Raw genomic sequence first — 15,440 nt, forward strand, 5'->3', positions numbered from 1 at the left:
GTCATGGGAAGCACAAATAAAAGATCACAACTCACCCAGCAAAGAAGTTACATTCCTCCACAAATAAGTCCCCAATCATCAGTACTTTAAATTGCCTGAATGGCACCAGAACATCAAGATTAAATGTATTTTGAATTTTGTTCCAGAAATTCAGTGCATTAAAACTAAAAGCAGATTTACCTAGCACTGTGGAGACCCTAGATGGCTAGATTTAAAAAAATGATTGTACAATAAATCCTTCCTGTGATCTAATAGTAGGTAACTACTTAACGTTACCCTGAATTGTGATATTCTCTGCCCCCCTAGGAATGGTGCGCCTCTTGTTGAGATCAGTGGTGTCTTCATGGTACTTTGCCTGGTTGGAAAGATAAAATAACATCTCCTCGAGGGATGCCATTAAAGTGCAAGCTACATACAAACAGAAAGCTACAATAAAAGTTAGCTAGGTAGCTAACGTTAGCTAAATAAAACTGTCTGGCTAGCTAGCTGACTAGGCAGGCTGAGGTAAATAAGTATCTAGCAATGTCAATCTAAAATCAACCTAAAAAGAGCTTCAATAGACAGCTGTGTGTTATGTGTTAGGCTAGGAGGTGGTTGTGACATGCCAATCAACCTGCTATCTGCCAACCACGGTAATGCCTGGAATGTTCTGATGCCGGGCATCCTGGCGGTTGGCGGAGTGGCGTGGAGGGGGGTTGGGCAGGGGGATGAAGCATTGGAAGTTAAGACCAGGTTTAGCCTTTGTTCTCTCTCTTACGTCTGGCCTTCACAAGAGAAGGTCACGGTTGGCTTTGGGGTTATCTTTCATTTATTTGGCGTGGGCTACGGCCAAACAGTAGCCTGTGTAAAGTTGGGTTAATAAACCGTTAATTCGTAAATTCAAACCTCTGTCTGGACAATTGTTCCTTTATGATCTATTCTGGTCATTACATTATATAAAGACAAATATATGGAAATCCTTGGAGAGTGATTCTGAGGTAATAAATTAGTGCGGACCAAGCGAGCGCTTAGGAGGTGAAATAGAATTAGAACTGCCCGCGTCCTCCATCCGCCGCATCTGCTACAGGGTAAAATAGAGCCACGCAACCAGCATAGCAATGGACGCTTTGGTTAATTGCGTAGGCCGGTCAGACTTTTGCAAGTTCTAGCAACAGCCCTACAGGGGGAGGGAACACACACACTTTTTGGCATGACAGGCCCCCTGGAAATCACGTTCTGGGTGCCAGGTCGGTATTCGGACATGATTACTACCAGTTTACAGTAGATAGATGGCTAGACTAACTTACCTATCAAAACATTGTTAGCTGACATGGCTAATTGAGTGACTGTCAGTGACTGACATAACAAGAGAAAAACTGCTGATGCACAAAAACATTTTGAAATTGCACCTTGTGTATTCTACTATTCTGAATATAAACAATAAGTTGAGACTCCAAATAAGTTCTTAAAAAAAATATATATATGTTTTTAGGTCAGGGGACCCCTAATGCCTGGGGACCCTAAGCGACCGCTTATTGCTTATGCCTGGAGCCAGCCCTGGTTGTCCTGCTATCCAGCTGTGGCCAGTGATCAAATCCTCTGCAGCTAGCCTGGTCCCCTGAACATAGACATTCCTGCCTAGATTGTGGCCTCATCCATTCTACCCGCTGCATAATAGTATGGACTACCGGAATAAATAATGGCTCATAACATGCAAAGGCAACCTGATACAGCACAAGAAAACCTGAAACAACCCATCACAACACATATCTGTCTCTGGTTTCACTATGTTTTGATGTTTTTCTAACACCTGGGAACCAGCTCATGTTTCGTTATGTTGGACAAAACATCCGGCTGCAGTGTTCCATCAACACCTCAGACAGACAGAGTTCTGAAGAAATAAGAAATACAGTAGTGAGCCTAACTCTACTATACTGTACCTTAATGTTTCTGTTGTTGTTAAGCAGAGAGAGGCATGGCAATGTTATCAGAGGAAAGGGCACATGCTCATATCTAAGGAGGTGTAATACTGCCCAATGCCTGATTACTTTATAATGTCTCAATCTAAGAACAACCATCAAGCTGGAATCATATTTATAGACTTAAAAATGATTCTTCCTTGAGGAAGTTACATGGAAAAGTTGTTGACAGGCAGCTCTGTACACATTATCGGCAATGATTTAGTCAAGTGCATAACGGGTTTCATAATACTAGAATATGTATTTAAAAAAACGTCCTTCATTCAGTTCTAGATGTAGAGAACCTTTTAGAGAGTACCAACGGAGTACTAAATTCGATCAGATGTGCATGTTGTAAAGGTTAAAATGTTAGTTTTCAGTAGTCATCATTGCATTCCTTTGTCCAGTAACAATCAAATTATTTATTTTTAATCAAAGGGAAAAACATGTTCTCTTATGATCTGTTTTCAATGCAGTGTCCTCACACAAACCTTCCAATAAGAAATATGGCATTTAGGCAAAAAATATATATACATTAAATTGTGATTATGGAAATTGATGAGTTCTGTTTTACCAAAAGTTATTCCCCTGAAATCTATTATGGTCAATAAAAACAGTAGTGTATTTGTAATGTTCTGCCGCAGTTTCCAGCTGATCCAACTCTTTGTTTCATAGTCTGTTAGTCCTTCCTGCCTTCCCTTCACATCACATCCTACTGGCACAAGATCATTCCTAAAGTATGACTATAACAATAAGAAAATAAGCAGAATGTTCAGAGGGCAGTAAACGATTTACTACCATTCAGCCACTAGATGAGGCTGTATGTCCAATGTAAATTGAAGCTGAAGCTTGCAGAGAGTTTACAGGCTTTAGCTATTCTGTAGCCTACTTGGTCTGATTCAATTCAATTTACCTTCAATCTAAAAATTCTCTTCAGTATGATAAACTGACTTAATACATATTTGTTCTATTCATGGCAACAATTAGGCTATTACAGTTGATATGACACGTTCTATATATTTGTTACATATGAAACAATAATACAATTGTTTGACATGAAGTAAGACTTATGCCTTCACCTGCACACTCTTAGAAAAAGGGTTCAAAGCAGGTTCTGCAGTTGTCCCTGTAGGAGACCCCTTTCTTGGTTCAAGGTAGAACACGTTTAGTTCATATTGGTGAAAATGTTCTACCTGATACCAAAAAGGGCTCTACCCAGCCCAAAAAGTTTTCTACCTGAAACCAAAAACGTGTTCTCCTACAGGAACAGTTGTAGAACATTTTATGGTTCTAGTCAGCCCCCCCATAAGAGTGCAGTACATCAAGAGCTTTGTCTTTTGCTAAAAAAATATATTTCAATCTTGACTCATCAAAAGCTCTTAAAACACATTTATCTTTAGAGTTGTCCATGCTCCATGTGTGCTCAAATTGCTCTGAAAGCTTGTGAGACCAGTTACCAGCATATTATTATTTTTATTTATTTATTTTATTTTACCGTTATTTTACCAGGTAAGTTGACTGAGAACACGTTCTCATTTGCAGCAACGACCTGGGGAGTAGTTACAGGGGAGAGGAGGGGGATGAATGAGCCAATTGTAAACTGGGGATTATTAGGTGACCATGATGGTTTGAGGGCCAGATTGGGAATTTAGCCAGGACACCGGGGTTAACACCCCTACTCTTACGATAAATGCCATGGGATCTTTAATGACCTCAGAGAGTCAGGACACCCGTTTAACGTCCCATCCGAAAGACGGCACCCCTATTATGGTCTTTAGTGATGATAAAAATATGAAAATATTAAATTCAACATCGCTCACATTGAAACAAAAAATACTGTATTGTAACAGTCAGCTGTAATCCGTTATTTCATTTGGAAACATCAATGATTTCAGATTACGAAAACAGTTAAAACAGTGCGCTTGGACCATTTTCCTTACAATGCTTGCTGGGTATTGAAGTCTTTTTAATCCAAGGCAGATTCGATTTGCGACTACCACACATAGTAGGCTACTGAGATGCTCTTGGCTGCGGTTTTACACAAGAACTACTACTACCGAAATGCCCTCCAGGTTGTTTCCGGTCATTCCGGTAAAAAAAAAGTTTCGATGGGGGCCTGGGAAAAAGTGTTTGGTGAGGAAATGGCTGAGTAGCCTAGCTATATTAAATCGACTATAACCGATTTCCAAACAAGAGGAGGGCAATTCATGAGTCAGGAGAGAAGGTATGTAGTAACATGCTATATAAACAGAGATGGAATAATTCCCAGCAAAACACAATGAACGTGGTTTTAACTTGGCAATCACTAAGAGACAATTCCATTGCCGTTGAAAATATAGATTTGTAATAACTTTTTTCCAAATGACATTTTTTTATGAGTATTTATTTTGTTTTTACCGGTTAAATCAGTGATTATGTATTTTCCATCTTGGCTTGATCTCCAGTGATGCTCTGTTGGCGTTCAAGCACAATGGATGCGCGTGATGACGCTCTCTAGATGTTATCAGTGGGATGGAGCGGTGATGTTACACTGGGTGGCAATTAGCAAGCCTCTTTCTCCTACAAAGAGGTAAGCCACAGGCTGCTGTTTGATTTTTTGTTGTTGATATATGGTGACTATTCTTCATCCCTGTGGGTTGATTTTCAACTGCGTTGTCTATTCAATTCGTTTTTTTGGCAAGAATGATAGGCTACAGTTGACGAAATAGCCAGTTGCTAAGTAGGCTAACCAGAACTTGTAGGCTACTTAATTAGTTTGAAAACAGCCGCTATAGTTATCTATGCGGTTGGTTTCCTGAAGGTCCATCATTTGCCCACTGTTCAGCCATTAGTAACAGTTAGAAATGTTGCTGCGGCTTTCTTTGATATGCACAATAGGCTAAACTGAGTCTACGAATAGGCTATGCCAACATACGTAGTCAATCAGGAAAGCAAAGGCTAGCTTTTTCAAACAGAAATTTGCATCCTGTAGCTCTAACTCCAAAAGGTTTTGGGACACTGCAAAGTCCATGGAGAATAAGAGCACCTCCTCCCAGCTGCCCACTGCACTGAGGCTAGGTAACACTGTCACCACCGATAAATCCACGATAATCGAGAATTTCAATAAGCATTTCTCTACGGCTGGCCATGCTTTCCTCCTGGCTACCCCAACCCCGGCCAACAGCTCTGCACCACCCGCATCTACTTGCCCAAATTGGAAAAGCTGCCGCGGTCATCCCCCTCTTCAAAGGGGGTGACACTCTAGACCCAAACTGTTATAGACCTATATCCATCCTACCCTGCCTTTCTAAAGTCTTCGAAAGCCAAGTTAGTAAACAGATCACTGACCATTTCGAATCCCACCGTACCTTATCCGCTGTGCAATCCGGTTTTCGAGCTGGTCACGGGTGCACCTCAGCCACGCTCAAGGTACTAAACGATATATCAACCATCGATAAAAGACAGTACTGTGCAGCCGTCTTCATCGACCTGGCCAAGGCTTTCGACTCTGTCAATCATCGTATTGTTATCGGCAGACTCAACAGCCTTGGTTTCTCAAATGACTGCCTCGCCTGGTTCACCAACTACTTCTCAGATAGAGTACAGTGTGTCAAATCGGAAGGCCTGTTGTCCGAACCTCTGGCAGTCTATGGGGGAACCACGGTTCAATTCTCGGGCCGACTCTTTTCTCTGTATATATCAACGATGTCGCTATTGCTGCAGGTGATTCCCTGATCCACCTCTACGCAGACGACACCATTCTGTATACATCCGGCCCTTCTTTGGACACTATGGTAACTAACCTCCCAACGAGCTTCAATGCCGTACAACACTCCTTCCGTGGCCTCCAACTGCTCTTAAACGATTGTAAAACCAAATGCATGCTTTTCAACCGTTCGCTGCCCGCACCCGCCCGACCGACTAGCATCACTACCCTGGACGGTTCTGACTTAGAATATGTGAACAACTACAAATACCTAGGTGTCTGGCTAGACTGTAAACAATCCTTCCAGATTCCTATTAAACATCTCCAATCCAAAACTAAATCTAGAATTGTCTTCCTATTTTGCAACAAATCCTCCTTCACTCATGCTGCCAAACATACCCTCGTAAAACTGACTATCCTACCGATCCTCGAATTTGGCGACGTCATCTACAAAATAGCTTCCAATACTCTACTCAGCAAATTGGATGCAGTCTATCACAGTGCCATCCATTTTGTTACCAAAGCCTCTTATTCCACCCACCACTGCGACCTGTATGCTCTAGTCGGCTGGCCCTCACTACATATTCGTCGCCAGACCCACTGGCTCCAGGTCATCTATAAGTCTATGCTAGGTAAAGTTCCGCCTTATCTCAGCTCACTGGTCACGATAACAACACCCACCCGACGCACGCGCTCCAGCAGTTATATCTCACTGGTCATCCCCAAAGCCAACACCTCCTTTGGACGCCTTCCCGTTCTCTGCTGCCAATGACTGGAACAAATTGCAAACATCGCTGAAGCTGGAGACTCATATCTCCTTCACTAACTTTAAACATCAGCTATCTGAGCAGCTTACCGATCGCTGCAGCTGTACATAGCCCATCTGTAAATAGCCCACCTCATCCCCATATTGTTTTTAATTTACTTTTCTGCTCTTTTGCACACCAGTTTTTCTACTTGCACATCACCATCTGCTCATCTATCACTCCAGTGTTAATTTTGCTCAATTGTAATTACTTCGCTACTATGGCCTATTTTTTGCCTTACCACCTCACGCCATTTGCACGCACTGTATATAGACTTTTTCCCCCCCTATTGTGTTATTGACTGTACGCTGGTTTATTCCATGTGTAACTCTGTTGTTTAAATATACTCCCCTGGTCAAAAGATACTATCTTTTAATAGGCGCTAAAGCAGTTAGCGTCTGTGAACGGGGTAGAGTCGGACAGGCTTCCTGTGTAAATTAAAACGCTGTGGAGCTGGCACAAGATATGTCTCTGAAAAAGTACCTCAATCCAGGGATGAGAAATGCGTTGTACTCCGAATTGTCCCCTTAGCCCAACTGTTACACTGAGAAGATTGAACGACTGCTAGTTAAGTAAACTGACATTAGTGATGTGCGGGTTGATTCAATCCACGGTTTTATCCGTGGGGCAGACGGGTTTAGGGTCATGAAATATTGTGTGGATAAAGAGCGGGTGGGTTGACTAAAAAGAACAATACCTTAAATCCATGAATGTATTATTCTTGTGCAATTTATATCTATAGGCTACATTGAGGTTTTTGTTTAGTTATTTTAGGCTAGCTATTTGGTATCCGTGCGTAAGCCTAAGCTGTAGTGCCTAACCAGTTGTGGGAAAAGTACCCAATTGTCATACTTGAGTAAAAGTAAAGATACCTTAATAGAAAATGACTGAATTAGGTAGGTTTTCTGAGACATATCTCGCGCCAGCTCCGCAGTGTCTTAATTTAGTTTAGTTTATTAATTCGACCATTTAAAAAAAACAAGCACATATAAAACTTGAAAAAGCCTTACATGCACATTAATAAAATCATCAAGGATAACACACAATAAAGTCTGGGACTTATTTCCATTGTGGTCCTCTTGAGACAAGATGGCTAGACAAGATCGAACCCAGTATGGCAGTGAAATAATAAAACAAAAACAGAGAGGAAGAACATCTATCTCATCATTCCAGTTACGTCATAGGGGTTATTCATATGGGCACAGAAGACATCAAACATATTTTTACTTTATTTTTAAAGCTGCCCTGAGAGGATGTTGTTTTTATGGGCAGAGGCAACTCAATCCATTCTGAGGCTCCAGTATACAAGAAAGTACCTTTCCCAGCATTACTCCTGAACCTGTATAAGTACACATCAGCAACACCTGATCTGGTGCTGTGATTGTGTGCATCCCTAACACGAGGAAAGTAATCACTTAGATATCTGGGCGCAGGACCATAAATACTCCTGTAAACCAAACCTAGTCTAATCTGGGACACCCTAGCCTCAACAGGTAGCCAGTTTAGTTCCTGAAAGCAGCTCCTGCCTATGTGAGTACGTGGACTCACCTTCAATACTACCCTGGTCAGCTTATTCTGGGCTATCTGGAGCTTCCCCTTCATAAGTTTAGATAAGCCCTCAAACCAGGAAGTACTAGCATAGTCAAAATGGCATTGAATGAGGGCAGTAGCTAGCACTTTCATGGAGTTCTTATCAAGCAGCTTGGACTTTCTAGCCAAAAACTTAGTCCTGGCATTAACCTTCCCTAGCACTTTATTGGCCATGCTCACACCTCCCAAGCTTTCATCAAGGATACATCTTAAGTAGCTAATAGAGGTTTTAGTAGTCAGCACCTCACCCTCTAACTCCACTCTGATTTCAGACAACCTACACAATTTAGGTCTGGATCCAAAAATAATTGCTTCAGTTTTCCCTAAGTGCAGAGATAGCTTATTATCTCCAAGCCATTTGCTAATTTTGGTAAGCTCTGTGCTAAGTATGTTCTCCAACATAGTTTTAATTTTGTGAGACACCAGAAGTGTAGAGTCATCCGCATAAAGAAAAAGACGGCAAGAACAAGGATCTTTCATATCGTTAATATACAATAAAAACAGCAGAGGCCCAAGTACGCTCCCCTGCGGAACGCCACAACTCATTGGTTTTGCCCGAGACAGTGAACCATTAACCTCTACTCCTTGCTCCCTTCCTGATAAACAGGACTTTACCCAGCCTAGAGGGATACTGCTTAACCCCAGTGCCTCCAGTTTGGAGATTAGGAGACAGTGGTTAACTGTATCACAGGCCTTCTGTAGGTCAAGCAGTACCATTCCACACAGATTTCCCTCATCAATCTCTTTCCTGATGAAGTCAATCAAATAAAGTAGACATGAATCAGTGGAGTATGTTTTTCTAAAACCCGCCTGAAAACCATACATTAGACCCTGTTTGTTAACATATTCATACATTTGCTCATGTACAACTCTCTCCAAGATCTTTGATGTTATAGAGAGGATAGATACAGGCCTATAATTCCCAGGGTCAGACTTTATCCCCTTCTTATACAGAGGTATAACTTTAGCTTGTTTCATGTCCCTGGGAAAGGTACATTGTTCAAGAGAGAGATTAGCGATATGCGTAATACAAGGGCCAATTTGCTCAGCAGAATCTATAAGAAACCTTGCAGGAATATTATCCAGGCCTGTTGCTTGGGAGCATTTAAGCTCTGCCAGCATACTGACTATTTTGGTTGTTGCTACCTTTGCAAAAGAAAAAGAGTTTGGCTGAACCCCTAACTACATAATACTTCTTGACTTGGTTGCTTCCATACAAACCAGAACTGGTGGGCAGCTTGCTGACCAGCTTTCTGGCAACAGAAGGAAAAAGAATAGTTGAATTCATTGGCAACCTCTGCTTTTTCATATACCGTCTCCCCCCGGATGTTCAGTCCAATACTGTTTAGTTTGGTTTTGGTAGTACTACTACAGCCTAGTTCCTTAAATGATTTCCAAAGCTTTTTAGGGTCATTTTTGTTCTCAATTATTTTCTCAGCAAAGTGTAACCCCTCTTAGCTTTATCCATCCTGCTCTTTCCTTAATTTCTGTGATGTTTATATAGGACAAAATCATGCTGCTCTTAAGAGTAAGAGTTCTTAAAAAAAAATTAAGACTTATTCCTTGCTTGGATAGATTCTAGAATCTCATGATTAAACCAAGGGCTAGATGTCTGTTTTACCCTGACCCGTCTAATGGGAGCCATCACATTCACCACATCAAGGAATCTACATTTAAAGACTTCCCAGGCAATGTCTACCCCTACACTATCTAGCACAGGTGACCAGTCAATTTTACCCACTTCCTCCCTAAACTTTTCAACACAGTATTTTTTGAGTCCTCTGATTCTAACGGTTTTGTGACACTTAAATATATCTTTAAGAATCCTCCTTGTGCAAAATGTAATAAAATGATCACTGATTCCATATACTATTACTCCACTCTGCGATATTTTAGATTTATCAGATTAGATTTATATTAGATTAGATTTATAATCTACAGTTGAAGTCGGAAGTTTTCATACACTTTAGCCAAATACACTCGGTATTTCAACATTTCCTGACATTTAATCCTAGTTAACATTCCCTGTCTTAGGTCAGTTAGGATCGCCACTTTGTTTTAAGAATGTGAAATGTCAGAATAATAGTAGAGAGAATGATTTATTTCAGCTTTATTTTGGCCCATTCTTCCTGACAGAGCTGGTGTAACTGAGTCAGGTTTGTAGGCCTCCTTGCTCGCACACGCTTTTTCTGTTCTGCTCACACATTTTCTATGGGATTGAGGTCAGGGCTTTGTGATGGCCACTCCAATACCTTGACTTTGTTGTCCTTAAGTCATTTTGCCACAACTTTGGAAGAATGCTTGTGGTCATTGTCCATTTGGAAGACCCATTTGCGACCAGGCTTTAACTTCCTGACTGATGTCTTGAGATGTTGCTTCAACATATCCACATAATTTCCCCCCCTCATGATGCCATCTATTTTGTGAAGTGCACCAGTCCCTCCTGCAGCAAAGCACCCCCACAACATGATGCTGCCACCCCCGTGCTTCACGGTTGGGATGGTGATTTTCAGCTTGTAAGCCTCCCCCTTTTTCCTCCATAACGTTGGTCATTATGGCCAAACGGTTCTATTTTTGTTTCATCAGACCAGAGGACATTTCTCCCAAGTACGATCTTTGTCCCCTAACATTCTCCTGCAAAATGTCTTGATAAACTTGGGAATTCATTTTTCCGTTGATGATAGCAAGCTGTTCGGGCCCTGAGGCAGCAAAGTAGCCCCAAACCATAATTCTCCCTCAACCATACTTTACAGTTGGGATGAGGTTTTGATGTTGGTGTGCTGTGCCTTTTTTTCTCCCTTCCAAACAACTCAACTTTAGTTTAATCTGTCCACAGAATATTTTGCCAGTTGCGCTGTGGAAACTCCAGGTTCTCTTTTGTGAACTTCAGATGTGCAGCAATGTTTTTTTTCGCCAGCAGTGGCTTCTTCCGTGGTGTCCTCCCATGAACACAAATCAAATTGTATTAGTCACATGCACCGAATACAACAGGTGTAGACCTTACAGTGAAATGCTTACTTACGAGCCCCTAACCAACAGTGCAGTTTAAAAAATACGGATAAGAATAAGAGAAAAGTAGCAAGTAATTAAAGATTAGCAGTAAAAAATAACAATATATACAGGGGGGTGCCGGTACAGAGTCAATGTTCGGGGGCACCGGTTAGTTCAGGTAGTATGTACACTTGTGGCCAAAAGTTTTGAGAATGACCCAAATATTAATTTCCACAAAGATTGCTGCTTCAGTGTCTTTAGATATTTTTGTCAGATGTTACTATGGACTACTGAAGTATAATTACAAGCATTTCATACGGGTCAAAGGCTTTTATTGACCATTACATGAAGTTGATGCAAAGAGTCAATATTTGCAGTGTTGACCCTTCTTTTTCAAGTCCTCTGCATTCCGCCCTGGCATGCTGTCAATTAACTTCTGGGCTATGTCCTGACTGATGGCAGCCCATTCTTGCATAATCAATGATTGGAAATTGTCAGAATTTGTAGGTTTTTATTTGTCCACCTGCCTCTTGAGGATTGACCACAAGTTCTCAATGGGATTAAGGTCTGGGGAGTTACCTGGCCATGGACCCAAAATATCTATATTTTCTTCCCCGAGCCGCTGAGTTATCACTTTTGCCTTATGGCAAGGTGCTCCATCATGCTGGAAAAGGCATTGTTCGTCACCAAACTGTTCCTGGATGGTTGGGAGAAGTTGCTCTCGGAGGATGTGTTGGTACCATTCCTTATTCATGGCTGTGTTCTTAGGCAAAATTGTGAGTGAGCCCACTCCCTAGGCTGAGAAGCAACCCCACACATGAATGGATGCTTTACTGTTGGCATGACACAGGACTGATGCTAGCGCTCACCTTGTCTTCCCCGGACAAGCTTTTTTCCGGATGCCCCAAACAATCGGAAAGGGGATTCATCAGAGAAAATGACTTTACCCCAGTCCTCAGCAGTCCAATCCCTGTACCTTTTGCAGAATATCAGTCTGTCCCTGATGTTTTTCCTGGAGAGAAGTGGCTTCTTTGCTGCCCTTCTTGACACCAGGCCAACCTCCAAAAGTTTTTGCCTCACTGTGCGTGCAGATGCACTCACACCTGCCTGCTGCCATTCCTGAGCAAGCTCTGTACTGGTGGTGCCCTGATCCCGCAGCTGAATCAACTTTAGGAGACGGTCCTGGCGCTTGCTGGACTTTCTTGGGCGCCCTGAAGCCTTCTTCACAACAATTGAACCGCTCTCCTTGAAGTTCTTGATGATCCGATAAATGGTTGATTTAGGTGCAATCTTACTGGAAGCAATATCCTTGCCTGTGAAGCCCTTTTTGTGCAAAGCAATGATGACGGCATGTGTTTCCTTGCAGGGAATCATGGATGACAGAGGAAGGACAATGATTCCAAGCACCCCCCTCCTTTTGAAGCTTCCAGTCTGTTATTCGAACTCAATCAGCATGACAGAGTGATCTCCAGCCTTGTCCTCGTCAACACTCACACCTGTGTTAACGAGAGAATCACTGACATGATGTCAGCTGGTCCTTTTGTGGCAGGGCTGAAATGCAGTGGAAATGTTTTGGGGGGATTCAGTTCATTTGCATGGCAAAGAGGGACTTTGCAATTCATCTGATCACTCTTCACAACATTCTGGAGTATATGCAAATTGCCATCATACAAATTGAGGCAGCAGACTTTGTGAAAATTAATATTTGTGTCATTCAACTTTTGGCCACAACTGTACATGTAGGTAGAGTTAAAGTGACTGCATAGATGACAACAGAGAGTGGCAGTGGTGTGGAGGGCAATGCAAATAGTCTGGGTGGCCATTTGACTAGATGTTCAGGAGTCTTATGGCTTGGGGGTAGAAGCTGTTTAGAAGACTCTTGGACCTAGACTTGGCGCTCCGGTACCTCTTTTCGTGTGGTATTAGAGCCAACAGTCTATGACTAGGGTGGCTGGAGTCTTTGACAATTTTTAGGTCCTTCCTCTGACACTGCCTGGTATGTAGGTCCTGGATGGCAGGAAGCTTGGCTCCAGTGATGTACTGGGCTGTTCACACTACACTTAATGCCTTGAGGTCAGAGGCCGAGCAGTTGCTATACAAGGCAGTGATGCAACCAGTCAGGATGCTCTCGATGGTGCAGCTGTAGAACCTTTTGAGGGTCTGAGGAGCCATGCCAAATCTTTTCAGTCTGCTGAGGGGGAATAGGCTTTGTCGTGCCCGCTTCACGACTTTCATGGTGTGCTTAGATCATGTTAGTTTGTTGGTGATGTAGACACCAAGGAACTTGAAGCTCTCAACCTGCTCCACTGTAGCCCCGTTGACGAGAATGGGGGTGTGCTCTTTTCCCTGTAGTCCACAATCATCTCCTTTGTCTTGATCACGTTGAGGGAGAGATTGTTGTCCTGGCACCACACAGCCAGGTCTCTAACCTCCTCCCTATAGGCCGTCTCGTTGTTGTCAGTGATCAGGCCTACCACTGTTGTGTCATCTGCAGATTTAATGATGATGTTGGAGTCTTGCCTGGCCGTGCAGTCATGAGTGAACAGGGAGTACAGGATGGGTCTGAACATGCACCCCTGAGGGGCCCCTGTGTTCAGGATCAGTGTGGCGGATGTATTGTTACCTACCCTTACCACCTGGGGGCTCCCCGACAGGAAGTCCAGGATCCAATTGCAGAGGGAGGTGTTTAGTCCCAGGGACCTTAGCTTATTGATGAGCTTTGAGTGCACTATGGTGTTGAACGCTGATCTGTAGTCAATGAATAGCATTCTCACATAGGTGTTCCTTTTTGTCCAGGTGGGAAAGGGTAGTGTGGAGTGCAATAGAGTGCAATAGACTGCAACATCTGTGGATCTGTTGGGGCGGTATGCAAATTGGAGTGGGTCTAGGGTTTCTGGGATGATGAAGTTGATGTGAGCCATGACCAGCCTTTCAAAGCTCTTCATGGCTACAGATGTGAGTGCTACGGGTCGTTAGTCATTTAGGCAGGTTTATTAGTGATCTTGGGCACAGGGACTATGGTGGTCTGCTTAAAACATGTTGGTTTTACAGACTCGGGACATGAAGAGTTTGAAAATGTCAGTAGACACTTGTTAGTTGGTCAGCGCATGCTCGCAGTACAAGTCCAGGTAATCCGTCTGGCCCTGCGGCCTTGTGAATGTTGACCTGTCTAAAGATCTTACTCACATCGGCTGCAGAGAGTGTGATCACACAGTAGTAGTTTAGCTCGTCCGGTAGGCTTGTGTCACTGGGCAGCTCTCTGCTGTGCTTCCCTTTTTAGTCTGTAATGGGTCACATCCGACGAGCGTCGGAGCCGGTGTAGTACGACTCGATCTTAGTCCTGTATTGATGCTTTGCCTGTTTGATGGTTCGTCGGAGGGCATAGTGGGATTTCTTATAAGCTTCCGGGTTAGAGTCCTGCTCCTTGAATGCGGCAGCTCTGGCCTTTAGCTCAGTGCGGATGCTGCCTGTAATCCATGGCGTCTGGTGGGGTATGTACATACGGTCACTGTAGGAACGACGTCGTCAATGCACTTATTGATGAAGCCAATGACAGATGTGGTGTACTCCTCAATGCCATTGGAGGAATCTTGGAACATATTCCAGTCGGTGCTAGCAAAACAGTCCTGTAGCTTAGCATCTGCTTCATCTAACCACTTTTTATTGACCGAGTCACTGTTGCTTCCTGCTTTAGTTTTTGCTTGTAAGCAGGAATCAGGAGGATGGAATTATGGTCAGATTTGCCAAATGGAGGGCGAGGGAGAGCTTTGTATGCATCTCTGTGTGTGGAGTATAGGTGGTCCAGAGTTTCCCTCTGGTGCACATTTAACATGCTGATAGAAATTTGGTAAAACGGATTTAAGTTTCCCTGCATTAAAGTCCCCGGCTACTAGGAGTGCCTACTCTGGTTGAGTGTTTTCTTGTTTGCTTATGGCGGAAAACAGCTCATTCAATGCTATCTTAGTGCCATCATCGGTCTGTGGTGGTATGTAGACAGCTACGAAAAATACAGTGTTTTCTACAGCTTATCATGAAAAACTCTACTTCAGGCGAGCAATAGCTCGAGACTTCCTTAGATATTTTGCACCAGCTGTTGTTTACAAAAAATACTTAGACCGCCGCCCCTTGTCTTACCAGATGCCGCTGTTCTATCCTGCCGGAACATCGTATAACCAGCCATTCAGCCGTTCAGCCACGACTCCGTGAAGCATAAACTGTTCGTTTTTAATGTCCCGTTGGTAGTTTAATCTTTCCAGTAAGTCTTCCATTTTATTGTCCAATGATTGCATGTTTGCTAACAGAATTGAGTGAAGTGGGGGTTTATTCAATCGCCTCTGACTTCTCAGAAGTACAGCTTGCTCTCCGGCCTCTCTTTCTCTGCCTCCTCTTCACGGGGTCGGGACCTGTTCCCGAGGGAGCCGTATATCCTCC

General features: G+C 43.0%; 1 protein-coding gene across 1 annotated transcript in view; it reads left to right on the forward strand.

The window, feature by feature from the left end:
* Positions 1-4,013: 4,013 nt before the first annotated feature.
* Positions 4,014-15,440, forward strand: part of LOC129837480 (phosphatase and actin regulator 4B-like) — a 67,686-nt gene continuing 56,259 nt past the window's right edge. Inside the window, exons 1-2 of the mRNA XM_055903678.1 lie at positions 4,014-4,161; positions 4,382-4,506. The gene's annotated coding sequence lies outside the window, so the exon portion shown is untranslated. The remainder of the gene's footprint in view (positions 4,162-4,381; positions 4,507-15,440) is intronic.

Source organism: Salvelinus fontinalis, chromosome 38 (genome assembly GCF_029448725.1).
Source record: "Salvelinus fontinalis isolate EN_2023a chromosome 38, ASM2944872v1, whole genome shotgun sequence".
Classification (NCBI taxonomy): Eukaryota; Metazoa; Chordata; class Actinopteri; order Salmoniformes; family Salmonidae; genus Salvelinus; species Salvelinus fontinalis.